Source organism: Sus scrofa, chromosome 6, assembly GCF_000003025.6.
Source record: "Sus scrofa isolate TJ Tabasco breed Duroc chromosome 6, Sscrofa11.1, whole genome shotgun sequence".
Classification (NCBI taxonomy): Eukaryota; Metazoa; Chordata; class Mammalia; order Artiodactyla; family Suidae; genus Sus; species Sus scrofa.
The window spans coordinates 164,979,854-164,999,190 of record NC_010448.4 but is presented as its reverse complement, the minus strand read 5'-3'; positions in this window follow the sequence as shown (position 1 = coordinate 164,999,190).

The following is a 19,337-nucleotide window of genomic DNA, read 5'->3' as shown; positions in this document are numbered from 1 at the left end:
TTTTGCCATTTCTAGGGCCGCTCCCGCGGCGGCATATGGAGGTTCCCAGGCTAGGGGTCTACACCGCAGCCACAGCAACGCAGGATCTGAGCCGCATCTGCGGCCTACGCCGCAGCTCACAGCAACGCCAGATACTTAACCCATCGAGCAAGGCCAGGGATCGAACCCGCAACCTCACGCATGGTTCCTAGTCGGACTCGTTAACCAGAGCCACAATGGGAACTCCACTAATGAGCAGTTTTGACAGAGGTGTATGACTTCTCAGCTTTCCTCTATGGCGGCTTCCAGAAAAACCAACCCCTGCTTTAGTTGACAGCAAAGGGGCAGTGCTGTCATGGGGGTGGATGAGGGCTTGAGGAGAGCTGGGCTCTGCCGGGAGGAAGGCCCAGCTTCCACAGATCCCTGGCACTCCAGGACGCTCTCCATTCCTTGCCCAGTCGTGGCCAGAACTGCATTTGTGAGACCTCCTCAGCATCTTCCAACCCCTGTTTCAGAACCCCCCCATTCCTTGCCTGGCCACTGACCCAGAGTCAGAAGTCAGCCCAATATGATTGGGCTCTTCTTCCTGTCATGGTGTGTACGTGAGTGTGTGAGGGCATGAGATGGGAGATACGTGTGTGTACAAGTGTGCGCTGGTGGCTTTCCTGCATCATGCATTTGTGCTCTGGTGCCTTTGACTTGTCACTTTCTGGGTGGGAAGGAGTGTGGGGGCCACCATATGTTTTCTGTCACTTGGGAGCATTTATGTCTACATGTATGAGAATCTGTGCATCGCAGGATAGCTTTCCCGGCGTGGGGGCACAGGCCCTTCAGGCTCTGTGTCTGTGTTTGCTGCAGGTGGGATGTGTGTCTCTGTGTCTTGCTTTCCACGGGCAGGTACCAGCGCCAGGAGCCCCTGGGCTGCGGTCCTTTAAGGGTTAAGAGAAACAGGCGCCGCCATAACTCTTAATCATAGCTTTGCAAGCTTAGCCAGTACCCCTGTTGAAAAATGTTTCAAAAAGCAAAATAAATGATCTTTTAGTTACAGAAGTATTGATTTTGCCCACATCTAGTAATAAAGAGCAAGTCACCTGTAGCTAAAACTCTTGTAAAATATATTTTATACTCTAATAGTCTGCAGATAGAGTCACCCGCTGAGCACAGATGACAAATCTCCCCAGTGCGGCCTGCGCCCCCCATATTTCACGTCAGGGACGCAGTGGTGGCGCAGGCAGCGACAGAGCTGGGCCTCCCTGCGGGTGGAGACACGGCCTGGATGGCCAGAGGGAAAGGAAAAAAGCCGGCTTCCTGGTGCAGGGTCCCTTTCCCTGCCCCCACCCCAGCGCTCAGCACCAGCCTGGCTCCTAGTGGAGGTTCTAGACCACGTGCCCCGCAGAAAGAGCGCCCCCTCCTAGATCCACATGCAGTGGAAGCAGCTCCCCCAGGCTCTCAGAGCAGGGCCTGCTCTCCCCACGGTCCACCTGCAGAGGCTGATGGTTTGGGAGCACTGGGTCTGGATCTAAGAGAAGAGTGAACAAGGGAGTGGGAGCTCCTTCCTAGCCCGAAGCCCACTTACCCTAGGTGTGCACAGACACGATGACACACATGCCACAGGCTGGCCCCTCCCAGGCCGCCACATTCACACAAAAGGACACACTTACCCCCCAGTGCACAAATACACAGAGAAACCCTCCATACATGCATAGAGACACACCTGACCATCCCCCACCTGTGCAAGTAAGTACACACATGGACACTTGGCCATGCACCCAGACACACACCCAGGGCACATCCAGTCCCCCCGCCCCCCAGCCCCGTCATGTATATAAAGAACCAGGCCACATCTTCTCTACCTGGAGAATCCTTTCAAGAAATAGACTTCGGCATGAAATGACCAAATAGTTACTTTGCTCTTAGGGATCTGATTGTGTGACCGGCTTTGCTCCCTCCTTATCCAGGTTGGATACAGACAAACCTGGCCCAGCACCCACCTCTGCAGGCGGGAGGGGAGTTGCTGAGTGAGGGCACCCTGGCCTCTTGGGCTCTTTTGCTTCCCAGAGTGCTGCCGCCAGGGACAAAGCCCAGGCCTGGGAGGCCACACACCTGGTTCCAGCCCTTCTTCTGCCCTGACCTGCTGTGTGGCCCTCAGCATGTCTCTGCCTCTCTCTGGGCCTCTGTTTGGATGGGGCCCCTCCCCTGGCATTCATGGCCTCCCCTCAGAGAAAGTCCACCAGACTCACCATGTCCCTGGCCAGGGTACCCTTGGAGAAGCCAGAGTGTCCTGCTGCCTCCTCGGTCACCCCGCTGGCCTTGCCCCCCCCCAACCCCCCACAGTAAGATGACCTGGGAGCCAAAGAGGCCAGAAAAAACTCAAAGGCACAGTAGGAGAACCCCTTCTCCCGAAGCTGGCTTTTCTGATCCCTGATGACAAGGGGCTGGGTGGAGGAGGTGAGGCTGGCGGAGAGTCGAGGGCGCCCTCTGGGAGTGAGAGGTGAGGGATGCCTCAGTTAGCATATGCACGGTGGTAGGAAGGGGCCAGGAGCACGCGGGGGGCAGGAGCTGGTAGGAGGGAGGGGTCCCCCAACAGGTCGCCAGTCCGGAAAGGGAGAAGGAACACGCGGGGCCACTGAGAGGGTGTGTGGTGTGGGGGGGCACTCCGGGGTGGTCGGCGAGGGCCGGGAACGCGCAGGGACATCTGTGCGCGCTGAGGGGCAGTAGCTGGTCGGAGGGAGGGGACTGAGCAGGTAGCTGCCCCGCGCGGGGCCTGGGACGGGGGAGGGCTCTTTAAGCGGCAGCCGCGCTAATAACCTGTCCAGGAGATGGCTCGTGGCAAATTGCTTTGTTAGTCTTGTCAGCGCGGCCGGGGCCGCCGTCAGCGCGCGCCATGGATCAAGATGATGAATCGCCGCGGACCGCGCAGCTGCGGGCGGCCGGCGGCCCTGCCCGGGGCCGGAGGGGGAGGGGGCCGGGGGAGGGACGGGGGGAGGGACGGGGAGGGACCGCGGGGACCGCGGGGGCCCGGGCCGCCGCCATGAGCTCTCGAATTAGCTCTAAGCCGCCACCGCCCAGCCGCTGCCCCCGGGAGCGCCAGCCGTGGGCGCGGGATGGGTCCCGGGATGGGAAGGGGCCTCGGCGCCCACCACCCGGAGCCCACATCAGGCCTCCGACGCCCGGCCGGTCGGGACGCAGAGGAGAGCGGGCGTCCGGGAAGGAGCGCGGGGCGCACCGGCCTCAAGTCTCCCGGGCGAGCGCCCTCGGGCGCCAGCAGAGGGTTGGCGCTGCCCCTCGGGGCCGCCTAAAGGAGCGGCCCCGTTCCTGCATCTGCCCCTTCCCCTCTGGCGCAGAGAGTCGGGGTTCTCTTTCAGGATGTGTGTAGGTGGTGGGTTTTGGGGGGGTGGCTTTGGCATTGCTGCTCTAACCCGAGCCCAGAAATGGCAGGGCTGGGATCTCACCTGGACCTCAGGGGACCTCGGATTCTCACCCCCAGATCTTTTCGCACAGACGGCTGGGACCCGGTGGTCTCAGTTTCCAGGTCTGCCTGAAGCCCTGCGAGCACCCACTTTCCCAAAGTTCCCAAGTGAACCCATCCCTTGTCTCCCCACCACCCTGGTCCAATTTAGGAACATCCCCCTCCCCCACCAGGTGCAGGGCTGCATCCACATCGTACATATTTAAACGTGTACATGCATGTGTTACACACAAATATAGGATTACATACATGTAACCACTGCATGCACATAACTCACAGGATAACGTCATGCGTGTGCATCTGGAAATGAACCGCTGCTGCTGCTCCCACTCCCAGCCTCCGCAGCCCCGGAAGGTCTCCTGGGGGCGGGTCCCCAGCCAGTCTGGGAAGCCTTTCTTTGAAGGTGTCAGCCACAGCCCTGGGGCAGGTGGGTGGAGAGGCTCCAGGAACAGGCTAGGGAGGGAGGCCCCGAATCATTTCCACTTCTTAGCTCCTGTCTAGACGGTGGCACCTTCGGAATCATTTTGTTAGATCAGAAAAACCCACCCACATTGCCGCATGCCAAGCTCCCCAACGCCCCAGGCCTCCCTGGGACACCTTGCTCTTAGCCATCCTGCCCTGTTTTCCTCTCTTACTTTCTGTCCCAGCACAGGCCAGGGATGTTGCTCTCCCCTCCCCGTAGGAATCCACAATCCACTCAGAGCCCAGCACGGTGCCACCGCAATGTCCGTGGAAGTGCACGGGGCGGGAGTGTGACTGCACCGCGTGCTCCCTCTGCCCACAGAGTCCCCTTGTGTGGAGGCCCCGTGTGTACCATGAGGCGGTAGGCATCCTGGCCACCCAGCCACCAGCTCCAGACCTCCGGGACTGGGACAGCTGGCCCTGGCGAGGACCTGGGATAGGCCCGAAGCAAGGGCTTCCCAGACTGGGCTCAGAGTCTGTGTGGCAGACAAGTGCCTTCAAACAGCAAGTGCCTCGTTGAGCCCTGTGACTCGTCTCCTGGAGCCCTAGTGGCCCTCAGCTCAGCTGGCAGAACCTGTGCTCTCCCCCAACAGTCTGCTCTCCAAGTCCGGGCCTGGCAGGCCTGGCCCCAATCAGGCCCAGGCAGGGATGAGGTCCTTATCCTCCCACGTCTGCCCAGCAGCCCCGGTCCTGCTGAGGTGGGACCTAGAGGGGTGAGTTGGAGCTGGGTCCCTGGGCAAAGGACATGATGTTTGCTCCTGCCGGAAGGGGAGCCCCAGTTGCAGCCAGGATTCTTCTTGCTGCACCACGTAGGGCTGGCTAGGGGCAGGGAGGGACTCCACATCGGTGCTACCCTGGGAGGGACTTTGGTGACACTCCCTTTGTTGGGGTGTCTGCATATCTGATCCTCTGTGTGTGCACCTGTATCCAGGGCTGTGACTGAGTGACTGTGCACATGGTGGGTGATAAGACTCTGGAAGACCCTCCGTGTGCGGGCGTTCGTGTGTGGAGGGCAGCCAGGTGGGGGCGCAGCGTCCTTCCCGCCTTTCTCCAGCTTGTGGGGCGCTGCTCTCCTGAGGATCTAAGGCCAAAAACGTCCGCCTTTGCGCTCCTTCCCTTCCCTTCTGCCTCTGCTCTCCCCTCTCTCACAGGGCCCGATCCCTGAAGGGAAATTAAAAGGTTATTTAAAGCCCCCGCCTCCACCTTTCTTGTCCCTTTAAATGGAGCCTAAACGGTTTTGCTTTGGCAGAAGAAATCTTTTCTGGAGCTTGGGGGTGGGGGTGGGGCATCCTGGTGGGAGAGAAGGGTCTAAGCGCCCTAATCCTCTTACCGCCCCCCTCCTCTCCCCTCCCTTCTGAGGCCCACCGCTCCCCAGCGCCCCCTCCGAGGCGCTCACTCCCTAACTCTGCCTGGAGTAGACCCTCACGTCTGTCTGTGGCCCCTTCTGGCCCTCCCAGGCCAAAATTCCCGACTTCTTGGACCCAGGCCGGGACTCTCAAACCTACTGACAGCATCGGCCAGTCAGTATCTTCAGCCTCTCAATGCCTTTGGCGCTAAGGAAACAGCCAGCTCCCAGGGGCTAGATGAGAAGCCTCCCATACAGACCAGAGGAAATGCCAGAACCAAGGCCCAGCTGCCCCACCCTGAGTGTAAGGGCATGAGCCTGTCCTGTGTCTGTCCTGCACTTGGCTACCTGGATTCACAATCACGCTTGGACGCACAATTGCACAAGGATTGGTTATACACACAAAAAGGACTTCCGGTCGTAGGAGCCTCCACGTGGACCTGTGGTCTTGGGAGCACAGGTCACAAGAACACACTCCACATGTGACTCGCAGTTGCTGCCACTGTGCCCAAAGGCAGGCCATACAGAATCCCAGCCATGCAGGGACACACCCCTACCCACGCTTGGCCAAGCACCTCTGCAGTGACCTCCACACACAGCAGCCACACACATAGAGCCTCAGTACAGGTCCTGGTCACACCAGCATCACCAGCAGTGTGGTTGAACCTGCCCCTCTGGCACACATGCCAGACACACCTTTCAGGAGGCCAACCTCCATCACTGCCAGGCTCCAGAATGTGTCTTCCTGTGAACCAGTCCTGCCTGGAGGGAGGGAGGCACTGGCAGAACGGGAGGATTCCAGGCCCAGGATTTTCCCTCCTAGGGTCAGGCACTGTGTGTTTGTCTTCCTTGAGACAGGTGCATGTGGCTTCGCGTGAGGCCGAGTTCCAGGCCAGCAGCTTCTCCAAGAGGCCTCCAGCCGCCAGAGGGGTGACCTGCTGCTGGGAGCGCCAGCCTGTGTACGGACTGAGTGTGTGCATGGTGAGTTCTCATTGCTGGCTGTGGGGTGGTGTGGTGGCACGGGGGTGACAGGACTGTGGATGTGTGGGACTGACAGAGTGAGTGCGTGTGTTCACAGCGCGGGACCAGTCTTGGAGGGACAGTGGGCGTGGGAGTAAGTCAAGGCGCCCCCACGTCTTCGTTGCTGACCCCGGTGCTAAGCCCCCCGCCGCGAATGAGGCCTCGCGGGAGGGCAAGGTTTCGAGGCCTCTCCTTGCCTTTGAAATGGGCCTGAGGCTTCTGCAGACCCGGGAAAGGCGGAGACCCCTGGCCTGGAGACCGGAATACCGAGATTCAGAGTTGGTGACGGACGCTGGTCGGGCCAACAGACCCACCGACTCTCGGACTGTGGGACCCGGGCAGCCTGGGCCGAGAGCGGCTCTGCAGCACCGGCGGGGCGGGGCGGGGGCGGGAGCGGCGCGTGATTGGCAGCCACCGGGCCATTGGGGAGCGCGCGGAGCCGCGCGGGGCGCCCGGGAAACGCCGTTTAAAACTCCAGCCCCGGACGAGGCGCGCGTAGATGGCAGCGGCGGCGGCGGCGCGGGCCGGGGAGACCAGGTGCGAGCGGGCGGGGACCGCGGGGCCGAGCCGGGAGGGCCGCTGGGACGGGAAGGACGCGGGCGGAGAGCGCCGGGGACTGCCACCCCTCGAGGGGTCCTGCAGGCCTGGACCCGCTAGGAGGACTGGAAAGTTTGCTTGGGGGCCAGGGACCTGGGGACAGACCGAGTGAGCAGGGTTAGAGGAAGAGGAGGGAAAGGCCTGGGAGACAGGGAGAGACCGAGAGACCCGCAGGGTGAGACGGAGGGAGCGGTACCCCGGGCGGCCAGCGGAGTCCGCGAGAGCGAACAGCCCAAGGAGCCAGGAAGAGCGCAGCGCTCGGAATTCCGAGAAAGAGAGAAGACAGAGCCGCGGGTAGAAACGCGCCGAGGCAGAGCCGGAAGCCCGGGCCCGCGGAGACGCAGGCACCCGCAGAGAACGCTTCGGATCCGTCACGGTTTTGCCTCATTTGGAAGATATTACTTCCCCCTGAAAAAAATAAATACAAAAAAGGTTTGGATATTAAGCGGAGACAAATCCTTCTCAGTTTGGAGGGGGCGGGGAGGAGGTGGCGGGGGTAATGCGGAGCAGATGCAGCCCCGGGGCGTCGCGGAGCCCGGGGCCGGGGCTGGGGAGGAGGCGCGGCTCGCAGCTCGGGTCCCAGCCCGGGGAGCGCAGGGGCCTCCCACGCCTCTCCAGCTCCCGCGTCCACGCAGCCGGCTGGGCGAACGCCGCGGTGCCCCGCGCATTACCCGGGATCCCGCACTGGTCCTGCCCGCGCGGCTTGGGCTCAAACTCCACCGCCCTCGACCGCGCCTTTTCTCTTGGGATCGCGATTCTGCACGAATTCTCCGGTTGGGGGTGGTTCAGTGCCCGGCCGGCTTCTCTTTTCGTAAATGCGGCCTCAGGCTGGAGTCCCCCAGGTGGGTGTTTGTGGCACAGCGGGCCTAGTACCTTGGAATTCGTTTTGCCTCTCGCGGACCCGGCTGGCGTGGTTCGGTTGAGCTGCGGCGGGGAACCGCAGGCTGGGGCCAGTCCCCGGAGCCGCTTCGTGGTGCTTCGAGTGGAGCGATCAAGGGATTGGGGGCACTGCCAGAGCCTCTCCTGTGTGAACCTCCCACCTTGAGTGACTGTGATCCGGTTCTGGACGGGGACAAGCGGTGTCCCGACTCCGCTGGCTGAACTTTCTCGCCCATCACAAGTTTCCGGGCTCCGGGCAGGGGCCGCAGCAGCCCTGGTGGCGCGTGTAGGGGGCCCGAGAGGACAGGTATCTCTCCTTCTCCAGGTTTTCCCCAAATCTGGGGCCCGAATTTTCCTTTATGCCAGAGTTTGTGTGTCTGCCTGCGTGTGTGTGTCTGCGTGTGTGTGCGGCGCGCGTTTCCCAGGCTGGTGATTTGTCCGATGAGGGGGTCGTGGACTGGGGATTGGGAGGAGGCCGGATCCGCGCCCTTTCGGTTCTCATTCCGTGTTTGGACCGCCCCCCCCCCAAAGCAGGGAACCTGCGGAGCCTCGAGCGCAGCCTCAGGGCCAGTCCTCCCCGGGCGCGGGATGGTCTTTTCCGTTTTACAAAATTCCCTAGAGGTGTGGCGTCGTCGGGCTAGTGCGGGTTTGCTGAGGCGGCTCCAGTTTAAGGACTTCGGAGAGAGAGGAGGGCTTTCCTGCCTCGACGGGCCTTGCGGGGCGGGGGCCAGGCTGTTTCCGTCGCAGAGGCAGTTTGCCCCGCAGCGGCAAAGATCGTGCGGGTTCCTGGTTTGCAGCCGCGTCGGCGCTGTTGTGGCCGGAGTCTTTCTCACTTGAGCTCGGGATCCTGTGCGCTGCAGGCGGGTTGGCCGGGTCCAGCATCTTCCTGGGAGGTCCTGTCGCCTATTGATTTTAGGGGTGGAGTGAAAGTTGTTTTCAATGTTGCAGGCATTCGGGTTTCCCGACTCTTTATCCTCCACCCTCCCCAAAAGGACAAGGCAGTCAGACCAAAGGGTCAGTAAATTTACTCGCTACTACCCCTCTCTGCAAACCAGCTTTGCTACTGTGTGTGTAGGCGGTCAGAAATAAATCGAATTTGCCATCCAGTGAGAGCAAATTATCCAAATAATTGGCTCAAATCTCTCTCCTCCAGTAGCCGGGGTAGATACAGATATGCTCTTTGGACAAGACGCAGGGAGCCGCTTCTCAGGATGGGGGTGAGTGCTTTTCCCCACCCGCTCAGACCTTATGGGCGCTGACTCCTGCTGGGAAGCGGGAACCTGGCTGCGGCCGAACCGAAGGGCAAAGGCGCAGAGGAGTGGAAACCCGCCCTAGGCGAAGGCAGCCTCGAAGGCGAGCACCCAGACTTCCAAACGGGCTCTGCGGGGTCAGCTTCCAGGGCCATGGGTGAGTTTTCGGAGGACCCCTGCACCGGTCCCCACCACTTTCACATGCAGAACTGTGTGCTCTGGAAATTGGAGCCGTTTCTCTGCTCTGATGCAGACGTAGCTTGCTCTGGGGACTCGGCCCCCACACACTCCCTTCCCCACTGCCTAGTGGGTCTTTAGGAGTCAAAAGTTTCCAGAGGACCCGAGCTGACAGTACTCTGACTCTGTCGGGGATGAGATGGGGAATCAGCCTGCAGGCCTCCAAGCCTGCCACCCTGAAACCTGGGTTCTGGTGATGCCCGACTGAGTTTGGTGATTAGAGCCCCCCACCCGTCTGAAGATTGCAGAATCTGACTGAGGAGCAGAGACCCCTCCCTCCCCAATCTCTGTGTGCACACACTCACATTTTTTCCCCCTGCCATGCAGATGGAAAGACACACAAGGATAAACACACACACACACACACACACACACTGACCGCCACAGAGTCAGCAGTGTGGGTTAGCGTTTCCTGGGCTATAGGTGGCTCATTCACACACTCAGGTGAGAAGTCTCACAGGTAGAGAAACACACACATGCATGGGGCACGGAGGCAGATCTGCCCGACACACACTCACAAAACCCCTTGAACAGACGCCATATTACACACACAGATTAAACTCACAGGACACTCAGTGTATCTCAGGAAGACACTCCCAGGGCACCTACTGGAGGCTCCACGGTCCCACTTCTCCCCCTCACTCGGTGCAGCCCAGAGGCTGGTGTGTCCACAACTCCTGCCAGGGCTCCATGCTCACCCCTCCTGCCGGGTCTCCAGTCCACGAGAAGCCAACCCCCACCTCCCCCACGTTCTGCGTCCTCTCCCCCCCTCCACCCGCCCCTTCCCCACAGTCCCGCTCAGCGGCCCCACGGTGCCCATGTAAATGACAGCAATAAATATCTAATCAAGGCCCCGGGCGACGCCGCCCACCAAAGCCCATTACTGAGCAGGCGGGAGGGTTGGGGGGTGCTGGGGGGACGGTGAGTGGCGAGCTGGCGAGAGCTGGCGAGCGGAGCCTGTGGTCCAGTTGGGACCTTCATCCTGCACGGAGTACCCATCGTCTCTGACCCTGGGCGAGTCTTTGCTCCTCCCCGCGCCTCAGTGTCCCCTGGGGTGAGAGGGTCACGGAGCTGGGCTCTCCGTCATCCTGTCCCATCCTCCCACCGTCCAGCCATCTCTCTTCTCGCGTAGTCACGTCTCTGTTCTTTGAACAACACATTTGACTCGGCCCAGGGCCGCCGGATGCGCGGACCTCCCAGGCCCGGCATCTCAGCTCTGGCGCGGCGCGTTCTCCCAACTTTAGCCGGGTTTCCTGCAGCGTCAGGGAAGAGTCCTGGGAGCCGGCTCATCAGGCCAGAATGCATTTCCCAGACGAGGTCGCTTCTTGCGATCAGTCCACCACCGCGGCAGGCGCTGCTTCAGTGTGTCCCCGCTGGAACATACTGGGTCTCACGGCCCCTTCCAGCTCCCACAGCTCTGCGCCCCCGGGCTGTTTGTGTCCCTGCAGCCGCGGGTCCCCGTATCTCTCTGGACATGAGTCCGCGCGCTAGGCAGGACCCAGGGTCTCCCAGCAGCAAGACACACCCCTCCAGCAGCTCCAGGCCCAAACCTGGGCCTGGAGCAGTGGCTCCACCGGGACTCTGCAGTCTGTTTCCGGGCCCCACCAGACCTGGGTCTCTGAGATCCTGGAGCGGTGCAGCTCTTCCCTGCGGGATGGGACTCTGGGCCCCGGAGAGTGAGGCCGACTTCTCCGCGCAGGTGAGAGGTGGGCACGGCCGGTGGGTGACCCTGTGCCGCCTGCCCTCCAGCTCCTTCCGGGTCCCCCCCGGCTTTCTTCTCTGGATCCCTAGTTGCATCTCTACGGGAAAGGAGGCAGAGAGTTGAGCAGTTATTCCGGCAGTTTGACTCCCAGGACCTGCGGTCAGACCTCCCCCCGGGCCAGCCTGTCCTCTAGAGCAGAAGCTTAATGGGATTTGAGAACCAAACAACAAAAATTGGCCTTTCTCATCGTCTCCTCCTTCCCCTGCCACATTTCTCGGCCTTAAAAAAAAAAAAAAAATCAACTCTGGCTGCCTGATTTCTTTGCACCCCCCTCCCCAACACGAGGCACCTCAGAGAACAGTAGGCGGAGGGGCCTCCCTCAGTCTCGGCCCATTAGCCTGCGGGGGGCTAATTACCCCAATTAGCGGCTGATTTATAATTAATGGCTCGGACCGAGGGATAATTGGATGTTCATGGATAACAGTTTGTGTAGGAACTAAGCTCCTGGGCTTCTCGTCTAGAGGGCCGTGGGGCCGGGGGTCTGTCCTGAGACCCACCCAGGACTCTGGGGCTCTTCCGCTGGGGGGCGCTCTGCCCCATCCCTCCTCTACCCCCATCCCTTAAACCAAGAGATGAGCATTCTCTTGGCGAGCCGCTCCTTTGAGCAACTGAGGAGCTCTAGGTGCCCAGAGACCCGCACCCATCAGATCTGACCCTTGCGAAGCCACACACCCTGAAGCCCACCATCTGCGGTCCTTGGCTCCAACTCTAGGACCAGTTTGGGGGCCCTCAACTGAGCTGGAAGGGGGATGCCAGGGATTCTGGACCTCAACCGCCATTCCTTCACCACGTGGATCCAGCCGTGGGGGGTTACTGGTAGCAACGTGGGGGTCGGGGTGCTACAGAGGGGTGGATGTGGCCAAGATGAGAGCAGTGGCCAGGGCTTCCCGTGGGACAGGGTCAGGGCTCAGCCTGTGACAAAGTCAGGGCCAAAGCTATGGGCAGGAGTGGCCCGGCTTCTGGTGGGGACATGGGGTCTTCCCTGCAGGGTAGGGCAGGTAAGGAGGCGACGCTGGGCCTCGGCTCACTCACTTCTGGGCACTGCTGCCTCCCCACATCTCCCAGAGCGGCTCTCCCATCACCCAGGGCACTTGACCACCTGACTGTTCTGCTAGGATTTGAGCCCCTGGAGCTGGAACTCGTTATATTAGCCTGGTGTTCATGGCCTGACAAACAGTGGCTCTATTTTTACCTGTGGGTAAGTGTCTAATGTCTTCTGTGCTGGCTACTGAGTACCGGCTCCTGAGCCAGACCCTGCCCCGCTGGATTGCGGAGGTCAAGGGCTCTCGGTGAGCCCCGAGTTCACGCCTGAGAGCTGCGCTCCCTGGATTCCATCTTGGCTAAGCTGCTTAGCTGTGTGTCTTTGGGCAAGTGACGTTCTCTCTCTAGGTCTCGGCTTTCTTCTGAGTCAACTGGGATGAGATTGCGGTGAGGATTAAATGAGATGCTGCCTGTCAGGTCTCTCTCTCAGGATGGCTGGTTAAAAAAAAAAGTTATTATTATTCTCATTGGTGGTGGTGTTTGTCTGCTCCTGTGGCATGTGGAAGTTCCCTGGGCCCGGGATCAAACTGGTGCCACAGCAGCGACCTGAGCCGCTGCAGTGCTGCAGGGACAACACTGGATCCTTGACCCGCTGCGCCACCAGGGAACTCCCCCAAATAGTTATTATTATAGCTCGGATGAAGGGCAGGCAAATGGGCAGCTACGATTTGGTGAGGTAAGGCTATGATAGGAGTCCAAAGAAGTTATCCGACCCAGCCTGGGTTATCAGGGGAGGCTTCCTGGAGAAGGGGGTGCCTAAGCCAGTGTGTGGGATCAGGAGTGCTCCAGGTGATATTGGTGGAGGGGAAGTGTTCCAGAGCAGGAGGCAGCTACACAGTGACTTTGGGGAGCCGTGTCTCGGTCGGTGGGAGGGGGTGCAGTGGATTAGGTGAGAGCGAGCGTGGGGGAGTGGACACAATGAGTGTGTGTGTCTCCAGAATGTGTTTCTTTGGCTGCTCCCTGTGGTCTTGCTGGCCGTGTCGAATCGCTGAATTGTTGACACCCTGGCTCACCCTCCGGGAAGGGGGGCATGGCTGGGGGGAGCCTGGCGCCTGGCAAGGGGAGAAGGAGGCTGGCTCCTGGGCTTCCTGCACCTTTGTTTGCCTAATACCGACCGAGGAGGTTTGGGGAGCCTGGAGGGTTCCGCAGTGACTTGAGAGTGGATCTGGAAAATAAACAGTACCTGAGAGAGAGCAGCTGGGGATACCCTCCTCTCAGGTCTGCCCACAGCCCTGGTGCTCGCAGGGTCCTTGGTCAAGGTGGGGCAGAGGTCCTGGTGCCTCTCACGACACATGCTGAGTCCCGCTATTCAGGCCTAAGGACAGACGTGGGAAGAGGGGTGTTTATTGGGACGGCAGCTCAGCCTTTCCAGTTCCCAAACAAGCCAGCCACGGGTGACTCACCTTCCTCGAGCCTCAATTCCTCATCTGCTGAGTGGGAAGAGTCATCACGCCTCCCTCACAGAGTCGGGGTAAGGAAGGGGTGAAGTTGCCATAATCGAGAATCTGGCATGTTCCAGGCACAGAGCTCCTCTTAAAATCCTGGACCCAGGAGCTCAGAGCTGGAAGACTCCAGGTCATCTTCGTCTGTGACCCCCCCCCAAAAACACACACATTTATGTGCACCCCCCCCCCAAGGAATCTCTCCTGCTCAGCCTCCTCAGGTGACTGGCCAGCCCCGGGTTACACACCTCCCACTACCAAGAGTTCTCTCCCTCCAGGGTCCGCGTTGTAGCAGAAGAGGTTCGGGAAGGCAGGACCCTGGCCAAGGAAACACAGCAGCCTGGGGGTGGGGCGGAGCCCTGTGCCGGAGCTGCCAGGTCCGTGTAGGCCTGCTCTTCTACCTGCCAAGCACAAATCCTTTTTTTGTCTCCAAACGGCTTGGCAGGAGGGATGGCTGCCGGGGCCTGTCCCCCCAGAGGGTCACCGGGGAACCTCTGGGCCTAAGGGGGCAGCCGTATTTCTCTGGCAAGGAAGTCCAGGGCAGCAAGCTCCCTAGGGTCCCTCCCGCTGCCACTGGCACCCAGGCCAGTCCTCACAGGGGCCTGGCTCTGGGCCACACTTTTGAAATAAGCACCAGGTAGATCCTCCGTGTTGGGGCTCCTGTCCTGCCTCTACCCCTTCCTAACTGCGGGGCCTCGGGCAGGTGACCTCAGCTCTCCGAGTCTCAGCTCTCTCATTCATAGAGTGGGGATAACATGCCCTACCTGGGCAGGGCGGGTTGAAGCTTGTTCAAGTGTGAAGAAGAGGGCTTGGCTCAAGGTTAAGGTTCAGGAAGAGGTAGCTGTCCTCGGTAATGAGACACTGTGTCTGGCCACGCTTGGGACGGAGGAGGCACACGGCTCCGAGACGTCTGATTCTTCCCCATCTGCGTCCCTTCCTTGCCTTTAAACAAAGTTGTTCTCTGGTTTCTTCTCCACTGTGTGAGGGAGTGAGGAGACACAGAGGGGGGATTGGAAGTTGGGAAAAGGGGAGGAAGAGGCGAAGAGAGTTGGGGTGGGTTGGGGGGTGGCTGAGCCAGGTGTGACCAGAGGCGGAAGGGCCCACTTTCTTTTTAATCAAAGATGCCTTCCGTGTGGTTTCCTAGCAGTGCCGCAGTTAATTTATAAAAAATGCCCCCTAATAAAATTCTGCTTGATTCTTCGATTGGCTGGGCATTAGGCCGCAGCCAGCAGCGACGCGGGGACATAACGGATGCATTTGCAGATTTGGAAAATTAAAGCCATCTATATGGCGCCTGTGGCGGGAGATCCGCCGATCTGCTTGCTTAATGAAATATAAAGATTCTTTTAACCAATGTAAGCACAATTCGACAGCTTGTGAAACACGGTCGTGCCATGATGGATGGCTCTCCTGGCTCGCCAGGAATTGCAGGGCGGCACCTTTTAAATATATAATTGATTCTGTTTGGAGTGTGCAGTGGGCTGAGCCCACGCAGGACCCGGCCTGAGGCCAGGGGTGCCGGGCCCTGTTTAGAGGCTCCCACTGGCCCTGCAGGATTCCAGCCTGGGTGGCTCTTGGCCTCCCTCATGGACCCACGGCACTCAGAACTGGATGTGGATGCAGCTCCAGCTGCTGGGCCTGGCTGAGACCCCCGGGGGCGGGCCTGGGCTGCCCCACGGCTGGAAAAAGGCCGACTGGGCAGGTTCTCCCCAGACCCAGGCTTATGGTCCTGGGGACAGAGGAGGTGGTGGGACCAGGGCCCCGAGGACCATACTGGGCTGTGGTGGCCCTTCTTCCCCTAGCATCTCCTAGCCTGTGCACCTTTCTCATCCATGCAGCATTTATTTTTACTCTGCACTGGCTGCGTCCCAGGCTCTGTGTGAGGTGTTGCAGAAAAGCCCAGATGGGTGCGACAGGCCTGTTTCTTTTCTCTGTGTTGATCTCTCTTGCTCTCTGCATCACCTCCATCTCTTTGCTTCTTTCTTTCTTTTTCTTTCCTTCCTTCCTCCCTCCCCCTCTCTTTCTTTTCTCACTCCCTCTTTCTGTCTCTTTCCTTCCTCCCTTCCTTCTTTCTTTTCTTTTCTTTTCTTTCCCTCCTTCCTTCCTTCCTTCCTTCTTTCCTTTTTTCCTTCTTTCTCTTTGTAATTCTCTCTGATTCTCCCTCAGACCCTGGCAGACCACATGACTTCTGAGGGTACCATTTAGTGTGCCTTCCTCTGATCTCACACACACACACACACACACACACTCACTCACACTGGTCCACAGACATGCACACCCAGACACAGACACACACAGTCGTGTGCCCGATCACGGTCGGGCTGTGTACACACACGGCCACACAGGAACGCTGAGATGCGCTCCGGGCCTGTGAGCCTGCGGTACCACGTGTGGGCCGCTCGATGGTGAGCGGCCTCCACAGTCAAGGGCCCCTCTGTGGCCTCAGAGGAGACCTGGGCCCTGGTGTCCACCTGCAGAAGGAAGAGGAGGCGAGGCTGGGAGAGAGAAGCTCGGGCTCGCACAGCCTTCTCTCACAACATACACACGCTCGCAGGGGCACACACGTGCGTGTACGTGCACACACCGGGTACGGAAGTGCTTTCGCTCTGCTCTTTTCCTGCTGCCTCGGATCAAACCAGAGACGCCAGGAGTCAGGGAACAGAGGATGCGGGAGCAGGAAGGAGCCCCTGCGCCTGGGGTAGGAAACACTAGCCCACTAGCCTGTGGAAACCTGTTCCACCACTTCCCAGCTGCCTGGCCTTTCACAGATGATCCAGTGAGTCTCACCTTCCGATTCCGTGTCTGCGAGAAGGGGGTGGTGAGTCCCTCCCTCCTGGGGCGCTGGCAGGATTGATGGGGTGTCTGGTGTATCTGCGGCCCTCGATACACAGTCGTTACTATGAACGCGTCCGTCTGCTCCTTGACTCCTGCGCCCTGCCTCTGTGCCAGCCCCTGGGATTTGGCAGTAGAGGTGTCATCGCGCTACGCTGATCCAGGGGCTAGAATTAGAAAAATCCACCTGCGGTGCTTTGGGTGGTGCCTGGCTCGGGGCGTTCAGCAAAGGGCAGCTATTATTACTGCTGTCGTCGTTGTTGTCATCCTCCTCCTCATTTCCATGGCCCGAGCGCAGTTAACGTGGAGCCTAAAGAGGAGAGAGACCTTCCGAGGGGCAGGTGGGGAAGGCCTCGCTTCTGAGGAGTAGCTGTCAGTTGACCCAGGCCCTGTCAGGTCGGGGGGATGAAGGGCAATGATGCTTCTGGTGGAGGCCCAGCGGGAGCAAACGTGACAATCACGCACGGCCGGTCATCTGGTATCGCTGGGTACCAGGGTAGGGGTGGGGTGGGGCGGGATGTGGCATCAGGCTGGAGGGGAGGGGCGGGCAGACGCCAAACTGGGAAAGTTCTGGAGGCCTTCAGGGGGGCCAGTGGGCTGGGGCGGTTGTGGAGCCGAGAGAGGCACCCCTCCTGGCTTCAGTTAATAAAGCCTTGTCGTGCATCGAAAACTGTGAGATCAGCAATAATTAAGTCAATTAAAATGCCACTTACCCCATTAACAGCAGTTTTAAGGCAACAAAGCCCTGAGTTTGGTGGGGGAGGGACATTCCAGCCCAGCAGTGGGGGGGGTACCATTATTTCTAAACTCTGTTCCGTTGTCTTCCCCACATGGCGCTTGGGACGCCTTTTGGAGCCTGGCTGCATCCCCACATCCCTTGGAGCACAAAGATAACTGTCCCCCATCCTCACCCTTAGGAAAGGAAAGAAAGAATATAAATGTGAAGCTCACCTGTAATCCCCATCGGTTATCTCCCAGAGATAACCTCTGCTAACATTTCGGACGCTTTGCCTATGCATATTTATACATGCATTACAGAAATGGGATCGCATCATGCACAGTTACCTATTTCTCCCACTCGACAGTACATTGCGAGCATCAGCACATACACACACCGTTGTTTTACACCGTGGCACCATCTTCCATTGCTGGCGTGACTGTTCCCTCATTTCCTGAACGAATTCTCTCTCGATGGACAGTGAGCGTTCCAATCGTTTGCCGTTGTAGGCAGAGCCGTGACAGATATTCCTGTATACGTATCTCTGCATACTTGAAGGATACATTTCTGGAAGTGAAATTGAGTCAAATGGTACTCTCTCTAAAGGCGTTTGTTTTTGTCACGCAAGTTCCCAAGCCAGGGATCAAACCTGCGCCCCGGCAGCAAACCAAGCCACTGCAGAGACAATGCCCGATCCTTAACCTGTTGCACCACAAGAGAACTCCTCTCTAAAGGCTCTTGACTCTGGGATAAAGAGCTCTTTGGTCAGTAAGGGAGGGGAAGCACCATTTCCTACTCCCCTAGATAACCCTGGGGGCTCCGTTTTCTTCATTTTTGCTAATCTGGTGAAATTCTTATTTTATGGTTTCTATTTTTATTTCTTTGGTTACAGGGAAGGCTGAGCTTTTGGTCATACGTCAGAGGGCTGTTTTCCTTCCTTAATAAGTTGTATCTTCAGAGTTCCCATCTTGGCTCAGTGGTTAACGAATCCAGCTAGCATCCATGAGGACGTGGGTTCGATCCCTGGCCTCGCTCAGTGGGTTAAGGATCCGGCGTTGCCATGTGCTGTGGTGTAGGTCACAGATGTGGCTCGGATCTGGCATTGCTGTGGCTGTGGTGTAGGCTGGCAGCTGTAGCTCTGATTCGACCTTAGCCTGGGAACCTCCATATGCCACCGGTGCGGCCCTAAAAGACAAAAAGACAAAAAAAAAAAAAAAAAAAAGAAAAAAAAAAAAGAAAAGAAAGAAAAAAGTTGTATCTTCATTTGCTTAGTCTGTCTTTTATTTTATTTTTTTAAATTTAATAAGAAACATTTTATTTTGTAAAACACAGAACATGGAGATAAATAGTGAACACATAGAACATGTGGAGAAAACTAAAAGATCAAACAAGGGTTATAACTAATGCACTAAATCTATGCGGTTAAACAGCAGAGATTAACGCTAAGTGAGGTGCCCTGGGAGGTGGGCATTGAGTGAGGCTGCTGCTGGACTCGTCTAGGTGGAGGTCCTGCTGGCATGGATGTTCTGAGGCATAGGCTGGGGGTGTCCACGTCCAGGTTGTCATTGCTGTCATAGTCTGTCTTTTATGAAGGGGACCGTTTTTTGGTTTCTACATAGGAGCTCTTTATGTATTCCGGGGTATTCATTTTTACCTGTGCTATTTATTTTTGTCTCTTTGGCTGTGTCTTGTATGGTAAGGATCTCCCCAGTTTTGCCTTTTAGCTTTGTTTGTGGTACCTTCTGCGATGCAAAGGCTTGAACACTGCATGTCACCGTGTGTATCATTCTTCCCTCATGTTTGTGGGGCCCAGAGTGGGGTTCTGGTAGGTGTCCCGTGCGAGGTGCTGAGACCTCAGCCCTCAGCCTGTATATCCAGTTTTCCATTTACCACGTGTCCTAGGAAGCCGATCCGGGCTTCACACTTAGCTTGTCCCCAAAGAGCCTTGATTTCCATCCCCCACCCCACTCCCCAGGCCCGTTTCTCCCCTAGAGCTCTGGATTCAGGAGAAGACGCATCTTCACTCCGTGACTCAGGCTGAAAACTCGAGTCACCTTTTTTTAGCCTCTTTTCCTCACATCTTCTAACTAACCTATCGGCAGTCATGTCCATTCCCCCATCGTCCTGTTTCTGACCACCTGTCCCCAGCCTCGCCTATGCCACCCGAGGGGAAGGGCCTGGGCTTCTGCAGTGGTAGGTCTCCCCACTTCTCTTCTTGATCCTGTGCAGCCTGTTCTCCCTATAGCCGCCCAAGTGAGCTTTTAACGACAAATCAGCCTGTGACTCGCCTATTCAAGACCCTCC